The sequence below is a fragment of the Sus scrofa genome, chromosome 7 (assembly GCF_054392235.1).
Source record: "Sus scrofa isolate SSC_HxYL_T2T_F1_AM1 chromosome 7, Sscrofa_HxYL_maternal_Yorkshire_Landrace_v2.0, whole genome shotgun sequence".
Classification (NCBI taxonomy): Eukaryota; Metazoa; Chordata; class Mammalia; order Artiodactyla; family Suidae; genus Sus; species Sus scrofa.
This window is the reverse complement of record NC_139389.1, coordinates 18,653,833-18,666,173: the sequence shown is the minus strand read 5'-3', so window position 1 is coordinate 18,666,173 and position 12,341 is coordinate 18,653,833. Positions and strand designations below refer to the sequence as shown.

Below are 12,341 nucleotides of genomic sequence, written 5' to 3'. Positions count from 1 at the left end.
TGGAGCCATTAAATTAATTGCTATTTACTCCCCCTCAACACCTACTAATCTACATTATTAGTAAGTGACAGAGCCATGATCTGGATTCCACAGGTCTCAGGTGAGTGATGGGGAGAGGAGGTTGTTAGACGCTATGAATTTTTTTAAAGGAGTCCTCTGTAAGATCAATTTTTTTCAAGAGTAAGAGTATTTTCTATTTATGTACAAAATAAATTACATGTCTTACAAATGTATGTACTATATCTCTTGAAAGAATTGAATCAGTAATTAGTAATCTTGAAAAACATAAAGCACCAGGCTCAGATGGGTTAACTGGTGAATTCTATGAAATATTTAAGGAAGAAACTATACCAATTCTCTACAATCTCTTTAAGAATATTGAAGAAGAAGCAATTTCCCAACTAATTCTGTGAAGCCAGCATTACTTACTACAAAATCAGAAAACATGTTACAAAAAACAGACTAATATTTGTCACAAACATAGATGCCAACATCCTCAACAAAATTAACAAATTAAATCCAACAATGTGTAAAATGTATTACACATTGTGACCAAATATAATTTATTCAGTCCTGCAAGGCAGTTTCAACATTTGAATTTAATTAATGTTAAATAGTTTAAAGAAGAATAATCATATCATCATATAAATAGATACAGAAGGTAATAGATACAGAAAAACCTAATGCCTACTCATAATTTAAAAAAAAAGTTGTCAGTAAACTAGAAATACAGGGCAACTTCCTCATTTTAATAAGAAACTTATGTTCCTTATATACAAACAACAACAACAACAACAACAAACCCCCCCCCAAAAACCCTACAGCTTACACCATACTTAATGGTAAGAAGTTAGACATTTTCCTACTAAGTTCAGGATCAAGGAAAGGATGTCTCTTCTCACCATTGCTTTTTAACATTGGAAGTCCTAGCTAATGCAGTACAACAATAAAAGGTAATAATTGTAAATGATTGAAAAAGAAGAAATAAAATTGTCTTTGCAGATGACTTGATAGTTTATATAGAAAATCATATAGAATCAATAACAAAAAACTCATGAAACTGAAAGCAATTACAGCAGTTGCAGAATACAAGATTAGTATACATAAGTCAATTGTTGGCCTATGTACCAGAAATGAACAAGTAGAATTTGAAATTAAAAACATAATACCGTACATTAGATTCCACATATAAGTGATGTCATATGGTATTTGTCTTTCTCTTTCTGACTTAGTAGCACTGGGAACTGTATCTAGTCACTTATGATGGAGCATGATAATGTGAGAAAATAGAATGTGTACATGTATGTGTAACTGGGTCACCATGCTGTACAGCAGAAAAAAAACTGAATTGGGGAAATAACAATTAAAAAAGTAATAAAATAGATAACAAAAATATCATTTATATTAGGACACTAACAAAATTAAATACATAAGATATAAGTGCAACAAAATATGTTCAAGATCTGTATGAGGCAAACTAAAACTCTGATGAATGAAATCAAAGAAGAACTAAATAAGTAGACAGATATTCCATGTTCATGGATAGGAAGACTCACTACTGATAAGAAGCCAGTTCTTCCAACCTGTTCTGTAGATTCAATGTGATCCCAATCTAACTATCAGAAAAAAATATTTTGTGGATATCAACAAAGTGACCTAAAATTTATGTGGGGTGACTAAAGATCCGGAATAGCCAACAAAATATTTAAGGAGAAAAAACAAAGATGGGGCACTGACAGTACTGGACTTTAAGACTCACCATAAATCTTCAGCAATCAAGATAATGTGAAAAAAGAGACAAACAGATCAATGGAATAGAGAGCCCAGAAACAGACCTAATTAAATGAAGTTATTTTGAAAAAGGAGTAAAGGCAGCCTAATAAAGCAAAGATAATCTTTTCAACAAATGGTGCTGGAATAACTGGACAACCACATGAAAAAAAATGAATATAGACATATTTTACACCTTTCACAAAAATTAACTCAAAATAGATCATAAACTTTAATGTAAAATATGAACTATGAAAACATTAGAAGATAAAATAGGAGAAAACATACGAGATAACAGAGGAGAAAAACTAGATGACCTTTGGTATGGTGTTAACCTTTTAGATACAATGCCAAAGGCACATTGCATAAAAAAAGTAATTGATAAGCCAAGCTTTATTAAAAATTAAAACTCCTCTGCAAAAGACAATGTTAAAAGAGAAGAAAAGACACAGACTGGGAGAAAATATTTGCAAGAGAAATACCTGATAAAAGACAGGTTTTTTAAAATAAACAACGCTTAGGACTCAACAGGAAGAAAGGATCTGAAAAATTAAATTTGAGCAAAAATCTGAATAGACAACTCATTATGTGTCATTGGAAAATTTTAACTTAGAACAGTGAAATATAACTAAAAGCTCATTATAATAGCCGTAATCCAAAACACCAAAAATGCAAAATGTTGGGGAGTCTGTGGAACAATAGGAACTCTCATCCAAAGAGAGGGAATGCAAAAAAGGCACTGCCACTCTGGAAGACAATTCAGCAGTTTCTTAGAAAATTAGGCATATTGTACTGAATAATCCAGCAGTCATGCTTCTTGGTATTTACTCAAATGAACTGAAAATTTTTGTCCACACAAAAGTCTGCACATAGATGTTTATAGATTATTTCTAATTGCCAAAAGTTGGAAGCAACCAAGATGTTTTTCAGTGGGTAAATAGATTAATAAACTGTGGTAATTGGGGAATCTAATATACAACAGGGAGACTATAGTTATAATACTATACACTTGAAAGTTGCTAAGAGAGTATGTCAAATTTTCTTACCGCTCCCCACAATGATAGTTATGTGAGGTGATGGATGCGGTAACTAACTTGATCCTGATCATTTTGCAATATATATGTGCATTAACCACCATGTTGTACACCTTAAACCTACAAAATGTTGTATGTCAATTATATTTCAATAAACCCATAAAAATGTTAGTGATAAAATAACCCATAAAATCCCTACAACAACCAAGCAATGGAATATTATTCAATACTAGAAAGAAATGAGCTATCAGTCTACAAATAGACATGGAGAAAACTTAAATGCATATTGTTAATGGAAAGGAATCAACCTGTAAAGACTTCACACTGTGATTCCAGATGCTTGACATTCTGGAAAAGACAAAACTGATGAAGACAGTCTAAAGATCAGCAGTTGCCAGGGTTTAAGGGTGTGGAAGAGGCTCTGCTGTGCGGGGTAATGAGTTTGTGAGAAATCTGCATTTTCTGCTCAATTTTGCTATGAATCCAAAACTTCTCTGAAAAATAATGTTTATTTATTTAAAGGGAAGAGAATGTGTGAGCAAAACTTTGGGGAAACGTGTTCATGGACAAAAGGGGCCAGGGTGAGAAAGAAAGAAAGAAAGTGTTTTTGTTTTTGTATTTTTTTAAGTTCAGGGAGCTACTTGAGCAGAGGAATGGGGATAAGGCTGGGTGTGAAATACAGAGGAATATATAGAAATGGATGCATCCAGTGGAGTATCTGCCATATGGAAATGGTAAAGATTAATGAACTGAGCTGTGAATCCTTGTACCTTCACCTCTTATTTGCAAAAGCAAATAAGGCCATTCCAGTGTGGCCAGCCACAGGGCTGGGCCATGTCACTGTAATTAGACTTCTGACAAATGCTGACTCTGAAGCATTTAGGTGCCTGAGACTTATATAATGGTGGACATAATTTGATTCTGGGTTATCTAATTGCCAGCTGCTGAGTGGATATTTGTAAAATGCAATAATTATCTCAGGCAGTTTTTTTTTCTCTTTCTCTTTAGCAAAACCGCAGTTGCTGCTAATTATGAACAATGCACTTGGCATTTTATTGGGGTGTCATCCGCAGCCTAATAGTCACCACAGGTCAAAAGCATTCAGCTTGTGTTTAGTCTTTGGGATTTTTCTTTTTGACAGCCTCAGGATAGCACAAAAAGGGAAATTTCATGGAGGTTTTCCCCAAAGAATTATGGGTTTGCAGTAGCGCTGATTTATCATCCAAGAGACCAGTTCATAAAATAGAAATGTAATAAAACATAATGGGAATGGTTTTTCCTCATCCTTCCACACAGCTCTTATTAACATTAATGGGAATTGTATGTGAGTTTGGGAAGGGGAGGATGCCTAGTATTTCCAAAGGCTTTATATTTAGACAAATCCAATGAGAGAGTCTCATGTGCTTTATTCAAGCACGATATAGAATAAAGGGAGGGACACAGGGCCTCTCTTTGGAGAATACTCTGGTTTTTGTTGGGGTAATTTGATTTATTTTACTGTTCAGAAGTGTGGCAAGAGAGCAGGGGAACCATAGACACATTCAGAGAGAAGGGTGCTGTTTTATTACAAAGCTTCATGCACTGTGAATAAGTTCACTTAGAATAATAATTTCAAAACATACCCTTGTAAAATGGATCCATTTCTTCTCGATTTAGTATTTCACGTGGTATATTTTACTCTGCCCCCCAACTCTGACAACGAATAAAAATATCTCAGAGGGGGGAAAAAGAGTAATGGTTTTTTTCTTCTCTAATTGAATCAGCCCTTCAAATCTCTCTGGAATTGCAGCTTTTGCTCTGAGCAGCTGACTTCCCCCACTTGGTGAGTGTTGTCAGTGAGGCTGTAAGGGTTGTTGAGCAAGTAACATGACTAAATTTATTTTTTTCTGATTAAAAAATATATATATAACATAAGAATAAAATAATACCATTTGCAGCATGATGGATGGACTTAAATGTTATCCTACTGAGTGAAGTAAGTCAGATAAAAAATACTGTATGCTATCATTTATATATGGGATCTAAAAAATTGTACAAATGAACTTATTTACAAAACAGAAACAGATTCACAGACATAGAAAACAAACACGGGTAACAAAGGGGAAATGGGGGGGGATAAATTGGGAGTATGGGATGAACAAATGCCTCTTACCATATATGAAACAGATAAACAAGGATTTACTGTATAGCACAGGGAACTATATTCACTGTCTTGTAATAAACTATATTGGAAAAGAATACAAAGAAAAAAAGATACCTATGTAGGTATAAATGAATCACATTGCTGTATACCTGAAACTAACACAATATTGGAAATCAACTATACTTCAATAAAATATATATATATGAGACATATTTTTATGATAAAATATTTGAAAACAGTAAGAAAGTATAAAGAAAATTTAAAAATGCTCATAATCTCACCATCCAGAAATATTATTTGATTGCTATGTGGTGATATGTGTGTGTGTGTATATTATAAACACACACGCATATGGATTTTTATACCTTGACTTATAAAATTATTTTATGGTGACTATTTTCCCATATCTATATACAGTCTTTTAAAACATGGTTTTAATTGCTGGTTTTCATTGTCCATCTACTCATTTAATTATCCTCCTATTGTTTAATATTTAAATTGTTTGATAGGCAAAATGATTTTGTGTAATTTTTTATACATGTAATTGACACAGGTAATTCTAAGTTTAATAATGTTTGCTATGTTGGTATGTAAAATATGTTGCTGTTTTAATTTGCATTTGTTTGATAGAGAACTAAGCAGTTATTCAAATATTAATTAGTCACTGTTCGGTGACTAGACAGCATAATATTTAATAATACCACATAGATCCTCATATCTGATCCTGGAGTTCATTTTGACCAGTATTTTAATATTATTTTAGGCCAATATTTTAGGGCAGGAAGTTACATATTTTATTATAGAAATTTTAGGAACAGCTTGTTTAACAAAGAGACATAATTATCCATGGATTAACAGTGTCCATGTACTCAAATGTCTGTAAAAGCTATAGGTTAGTGGTGAAACTCATGTTTTCTTAGCAAATTGAAAGTAAATTTATTTTCTAGATAGTTGGGTGTGTTGATATCAGATGTTGTTCTAGCTAAGTTCAACTGTGAGACTTGCTATAGGCCCTACTTGAATGACAACTATACTGAATTTAACCGAGCAAAACTCAAATGTTGAAAAAATGTATTTTGGCAAATCAGGATGACACTGGATATTACCTCCACACAAATGAAAGAGGATTAAAATTCTTCTTTTAGGGACTCTAAATTCTCTTCTTTGTCCCAATAATTATTCTTACCCTTCTTTAGTTAGTGAACTCTAAACTTGTGATTTTCAGAACTGACAGTACTAGAATATTCTGATAAACTGTACACAAATAGAGATTCTGCGGTTGCAACACAGAACTACTGACTCAAAATCTTTTGGGGGTAGAAGTGGAATATTACACAGCACTTTCATTATTTTTTTGATACCATGAGTTCCTATATATATATATTTATACACACACACACACACACACTCACACACATATATTTGTATGTTTATATATTTATATATACGTGTATATTTATATTTATATATAGTGCCATGTCTAAAAGACCTATTCAGCTCATTCACAGTAAGTTATAGATGACAGCCATTGGCGTGAAAATTTTAATCCTTTCAGCATTGTTGACATGTTGACTGGAAACTAAGTCTAATTCCATACTACCTGCTTTTTCTCTAGGTGTTTGGAACAGGATAATTGTTTGTTATGTAGGAATAACCCAGTATTTCTGGATGTCTGCAGTAGCAACACCTTCAATGACAGGTACAGTCCCCATAGAAGACAACTCCCAAAAAGGTATGCTCACTTTTCCGGTAGAGTTAGGGAAAGGCATGGAAGGAGTACAGAATAAGGGCATGACACTTCCCTTTAAGGAACTTGTAATCATTTAGTGAAACAAAGTACACAGTTATAACACAAAAGGAAGATACAAACAAAGGTCTAGTAGTGTTTAAAAGGATAGAAGGGAGTGATAAATTGATGTTCTACCTACCTTAATTTTTTTAAACTTAGATATTATAGGCAGCTACTTTAATACAGTCATATGAAATCTTATAACAAAAACAACGTCAATATTTGGCTTCCCCAAGGGCAATTGCTGTCAGCTTTGTTAGCTACTTATTTTCTGGCATTTATTTGTATCTCTGAACATACATGCATAACATCTATTTCTTGATTTACCTTTTAAATTTTATGCCACCTATTAAGTTATTTTAGGATTTATTATTCTTGCATTCTTGCATGCTATCACCATTTAATGTATTCTTTGGTTTCATTTAGTTTCTTTACATTTTTTTTTCCTGTCGGGAACAACTCTCCCCCCTTTATGTTTTCCTTATTATTGTTTCTTTCATTAAACCCTGACAGAGCTGTCTCTTCTTTTACTGAAGTCAAAATTTCTCCAGCGATAACAATCTTCTGTCCTGTTTTCTTTCTTGTTTTGGATTTTGACTCTTTATTCCTTTACTTTCATTTTAGTGTGGTTTGGGGATAGTGCTGGAAAGGAGGTGAATATTTTTATTCAGTCCTTCACGTTTAATGGTTTAACCAAATACCTACAAAGCTGATTTTGACAGGAAGGGTTGGAAATGACATTGCAGTATAGCGGCTTTAGAGGTGGGTCTTTGTAAATAACTTATATTTGTACAGAGAGGTGGGATGAGAAGGAAATCCACTCAGGGAGTGTGACAGACACAAAGGCAGGATAGAGGAAAGGACATGGCTTCCTCTCCTCCCATGAAGGAGAAAGGGTGGCAGCCCAGGATGCATCTGTCGGCTGAGTGCCAGCAGGGAGGACCTTTAATGACCCAGTACAGTGGTGATGGTTGCACATATCTGTAGATTATGCTTAAAACCATTAACCTGTACACTACACGTCAAAAAAAAAAAAAAATGTGAGGAGCCGGTGGTGGCTTTTACCAAAAATTTGAAGCACTTATTAGAGTCATCACCAGATAGGGAAATGGGGCGGCTCGCCTGAGGATGAGAAGTTAAGATTTTATAGTGTCTCTAAATAGTCCTTTTTACTTTTGACAGAGGCATAGCAACTGCGACATCAAGGTTGGTTTGAATAATTATCAAGATGATTTGATTAGCTTTCAGATTAGGACACCTGATTCTCAGAGGTGTATTGTTCTCTCAGAAATAGCTTAATTCACCCTGAATATTGTTTTTCTATGAAATTCTTTCTCAGTGTATCTTGACTGAAGAAAAGGCTTCTTTCTCCCTCCCCACACTGAAGTGCCTGCAGCCCCACTGCCGCCCTTTTCTCTGAGGAGGGCAGTAGAGGCCCACAAATCATGCTTCATCCCAAGCTCTTTGTTTCCCTTTCTTTATTCAGGCTGGATTTTCATTCTCTCCCTGAATTCTTACTTTTGCGTAATTCTGCCCTCCATTCTCAAGAGAATACTATTATCTGTTGGGAGTCTCAGTGTCTGTAACTTAGCACTCTTGTATTTAAAAATCTCAGTGTCACAAATATAGATCATATGGACTGGAGGTTACCTTACAGATCTGTGTATAACCCTTGCCCCTTACAGAATCTGAAACCGTAAAGGTGACTTGACTTGCTCAAGGTCTCAAGTTGTGTATGAATAGCATTTGGACTAGAATCCATGTCTCCAAACGCCATAGTTTTGCTCTATGATTTTACTATATTTTTGGCAGCTGGTACCTGTAATGTGTTTGCCAACAAAGAAAGCATAATTCATTACCATGAAATTAAAATATTTGCTCAAGTTTTTTGTTTATATTGCCATTTCTATCCCATTTCAATTTATACTAAGGTTAAACTATTTTTTCCCCTTACCAGAGGATATATTTATTTTTCTTAATATATGACAGCTACTATATACCATATTAGGCTCTGTGAAGGATATTTAAAAAAGATAAAAATAGAATGTCTATTTAGAGAGACAAAATATAAACAAAAATAGCCAAACTAGTTAAAATAATATAAGATATAAAGGAAGGGGAATTATAACTCATTGCCAGATCAGTTATAACTGGTTGCCAGGTGAATAATTTACACTATCAGAGCTCTGAGATCTGATGGGAAAAAGTTTGCTGAGGGGAGAAGTGGGAGTTTAACATGGGATGGAGGGATGGGGTTGATTTGGGCGTTTGGAGGAAAGGTAGGCAACATACATAGAAGAGTGGTTCATTCTTAATGTCCATGCTCTCCTGGGCTGGATACTGGCCTAACATAGGCAGGCAGATACGCTCTCAAGTTCACAGTCATGTGCACCCATAACTTACCCTGCACTGCCACAGAGCTTTCAGAGGGCCAGGGTAAAATGCATTAAAAACAAAGCAGTTAATGCTAACATAATAACAGTTCACTGATCATATATTTATATTTTCCAGGCATTTTGCCCATGTTGCAAAGTTAAAATAACAATGACCCTTGGAAATAGATCAAATTACCCTGATTTACAGGTTAGCAAAATCGAGGTTTAAACTATGCTCAGGACCTTAAGTACATATACGAAGACCCATCACATGAAGTACTTTTTAAAAAGCACCTGCACTGGAACCCATCTCTGCAGGTGTGTGCAGTGGTCTGCAGGAGGGTCTGAGTATTGGAGGCATGGTTGTGGTTATGATTATGGTTATGTCAACCTCTCACATTATATTGTTATGCAGCCAGAGATGAGAATTCCTGGCCTAGAGGAACCAAAGAACAGTTCCAACTTCTTACATCTAATAACTGGCAAGGTCAGGATTTGAGCCCATGGGTCTGACTGGAACCTCTGCCATTCCCTCAGGTTGCCCCCTGAAGGATGGAGCAGCTCTGTGGCCTAGAGTACTGTCAGCAAGGGGGTATGTGGAGGCACACTCAGAAAGATGTGCACCAGAGAACTAACACTGTAAGGTGGGAACCAGGTTGGAAAAGAGGCTTTGGTTTACATTTCAGAGCCATATACTGGGAATGCTGTAAAATCTCAGCAATGGAAGAAACACTGCAAGTCTTTGCTCAGGCCACTGGAAATGGCTGAACCACGGTTCTGCATCTGATCAAGCACTCCATGAATGATTAGGCCGGGCTCTAGATGGTTGATACTAAAAGGCTGAGCTCACAGTTTTGCTGTCCATAAATCTGTCTGAAATAGAAGAGACATATCCGAAGCCAAGGGAATAAGCTGGAATAGCTTTCAAGGCCCATTCCAGACCTCCAACTGTGAGCATTAGAATGATCCCATCAAGGCTACTCAGCACATCACAGAATGGACTGTGTCATTTACTGGATGACAAGGCTTAATTGTCACAATCATAATGTTCCTAACAACACAGAGGTTTGCCTTTCAGGCCTCAGAATCCACGTTTTTTAAGACAGGAGGTGGTGTTCCACTGCCATGCAATTTCATCCTAGGTTCTTCAATCGTGTGTCCCCACTGTAGGGGTGATGTGGCACTATCGGCTTCATTTCAGAGCTGAACGATTTCACTGCTGAGTGAAGGGAGAATTCAGGAGACTCCCACAGCATCTAGATTCACAGTTGAGGCAGAGGTAGAGCTGCATAGGATGACATGATTCTGTGTTGATTAGGATCATGTCCCAGTGACCTCCTGTGTTGGATATTCTCTGCTCCTACAGACCTACATCTCACTAACTTGATAAATATTCTAGAGACCTTTTCTTCTGCAGCACCTCTTCTCTCCACCCCTTTTGGCTTGGCATCCCTCACTGATCACTATCAGATCCACAGGCATCTGGGGAGTGGCAGGAATCCTGCTCTTGCTCTCAGCATGTGTGAAGTGATGGTGGAGTGAGTGGGTGGCACGCCTGTAATAGGTTTTTAGAAAAGAATGCATTGATTTCTCTGCAGATTTTTTTTTTAAAGGCTTTGGGACATGACTGAGGGAATGGCTAATTACTATTTATGACTCTTTCATTCAGAGCTAATTGCCGGAGCTGCTGCAGACGCTAGGGCCTTCATTGCTGTTCTGTACCAAATGTGCAAACAGTAATAAAATGGTCGATGGGGGCCAGTTCTTTGCACACCACTCTTGAAATGGAACCTCTGTGTGTGCTTATATGTATGAATGCCTGTGTGTACACACATATGCATGCACGATTTCATAGATTTTACAAAGAGTCCAGAGGTTATTCTTGAACACTCACTATTTCTAATAGGCCGTAGATGTATACGAAGGTCAGTTGTCACGATGTAATGGACATTGCTGCAATGCTGGACTCATTTGAAAAATGAAGCAACTGGGGGATTTTACATTTTTCTTTTCCCCCAGGGTTAACCACCTGAGCAGGGACACACAGGAGCAGGAATAGCAAAGGGGTATGGAAACATTAGCTGGATTCATCAAAGTTTGATTATAGTAAAAGGAAAAGTGTAGAAAAATTAGTTGGAGACTGGAGGGGTTTCTCTGAGTTATGCTTTAACTTTAATTGATTTTCCTACTTCATGTGAACTCAAGGCAGCTGCAGTTTATATGGGGTTTGTTCGTGGATGTGGTGCAGGCCGAGCTCACATCTGGATAGCCGCTTATGGTCTGGGCCATGAAAGGTATTCCCAGTGTGGGTCCCTGACCATCATACACATACACCTGTGTTCCTCTGAAGTGTGTGACAGCAGCGAGGAGGTACATGCCCGGGCCTGGTTCAAGGAAACTACAGATTCGAATGACTGAAGAGGGAGGAGCTTTCAGTCTCCATTGCTTCTTAAGGTAAATCCATCTCACGGTCCAGTACAGTAGACTAGACTGTGCCATTCCATTGTTTTCTCTAGCTACCATTCTATATTCAAGAAAGCTTGACTTTTTTTTGTGGGGAAGAGGGAAGTACATTAAACAAACGTATTTTATGAGATTCTCACTGATAGCCATTTAATATCTTTGAAAATGTTGATTTTACTTTTTTTTAGTGGTGAGAGCAGCACATATACACACAGATTGTAACAGGGCCAATTAATAAGAAACTAATTAATGAGAACCAGCCTTTCTTCTCTCTTCTTTCTCAGAGAAAGCAAGAATGACCTTGGCTTGGTTTCTGTGACAGGCAAAGAGAGAGGTTCTGCAGGATTGTCCATTTAGAGCAAGGATGGGAAAAGGCTTAGAAGTCAGAGCAGAAGCAGCCACCTGGCCCTAGAAGAGGGGAGGGATGCTGAAGTTGGAAAGGGCTTTTTGACAGGGTCAAGTAAGGAAGCCTGGAACCCTGCTCTTGCCCAGATGCCTGGACAGGGGATGATTGGGGATGTACTCAGGGATCCTGGGTCCCAAACCCTGGGCTTCCAACCTTACATGGGTCTCTGGTCTTCAGCACTCACATAGATGCAGCATTTCCCTCTCCTAAGGCCACCTGAGGGACTGAACAATGAGCAGCACAAAGACAACCACAATGAAGCAGATGAAGCCAGGGACTCTTGCTCATGGTAGGGTAATACCCTGCTCCATGTTTGGTGAGCCTAGGACAGATGAAGCACTCTTCACCCTGAAGGTGATTG

General features: G+C 37.0%; 1 long non-coding RNA gene across 7 annotated transcripts in view; it reads left to right on the top strand.

Moving 5' to 3' along the window:
* The window catches only part of LOC106504343 (uncharacterized), a 796,860-nt gene that overhangs the window by 376,772 nt on the left and 407,747 nt on the right, over positions 1 to 12,341 (top strand). For 3 of the 7 annotated variants that reach the window (XR_014809720.1, XR_014809718.1, XR_014809721.1), the window contains exon 1: positions 11,306 to 11,565. The exons of 1 other annotated variant lie outside the window; for it this stretch is intronic. This is a non-coding gene — a long non-coding RNA (uncharacterized LOC106504343). Of the gene's footprint in view, positions 1 to 10,579; positions 11,566 to 12,341 lie in introns of those variants that run through there. 3 more of the 7 variants (XR_014809722.1, XR_014809719.1, XR_014809724.1) reach the window with 3 other exon arrangements.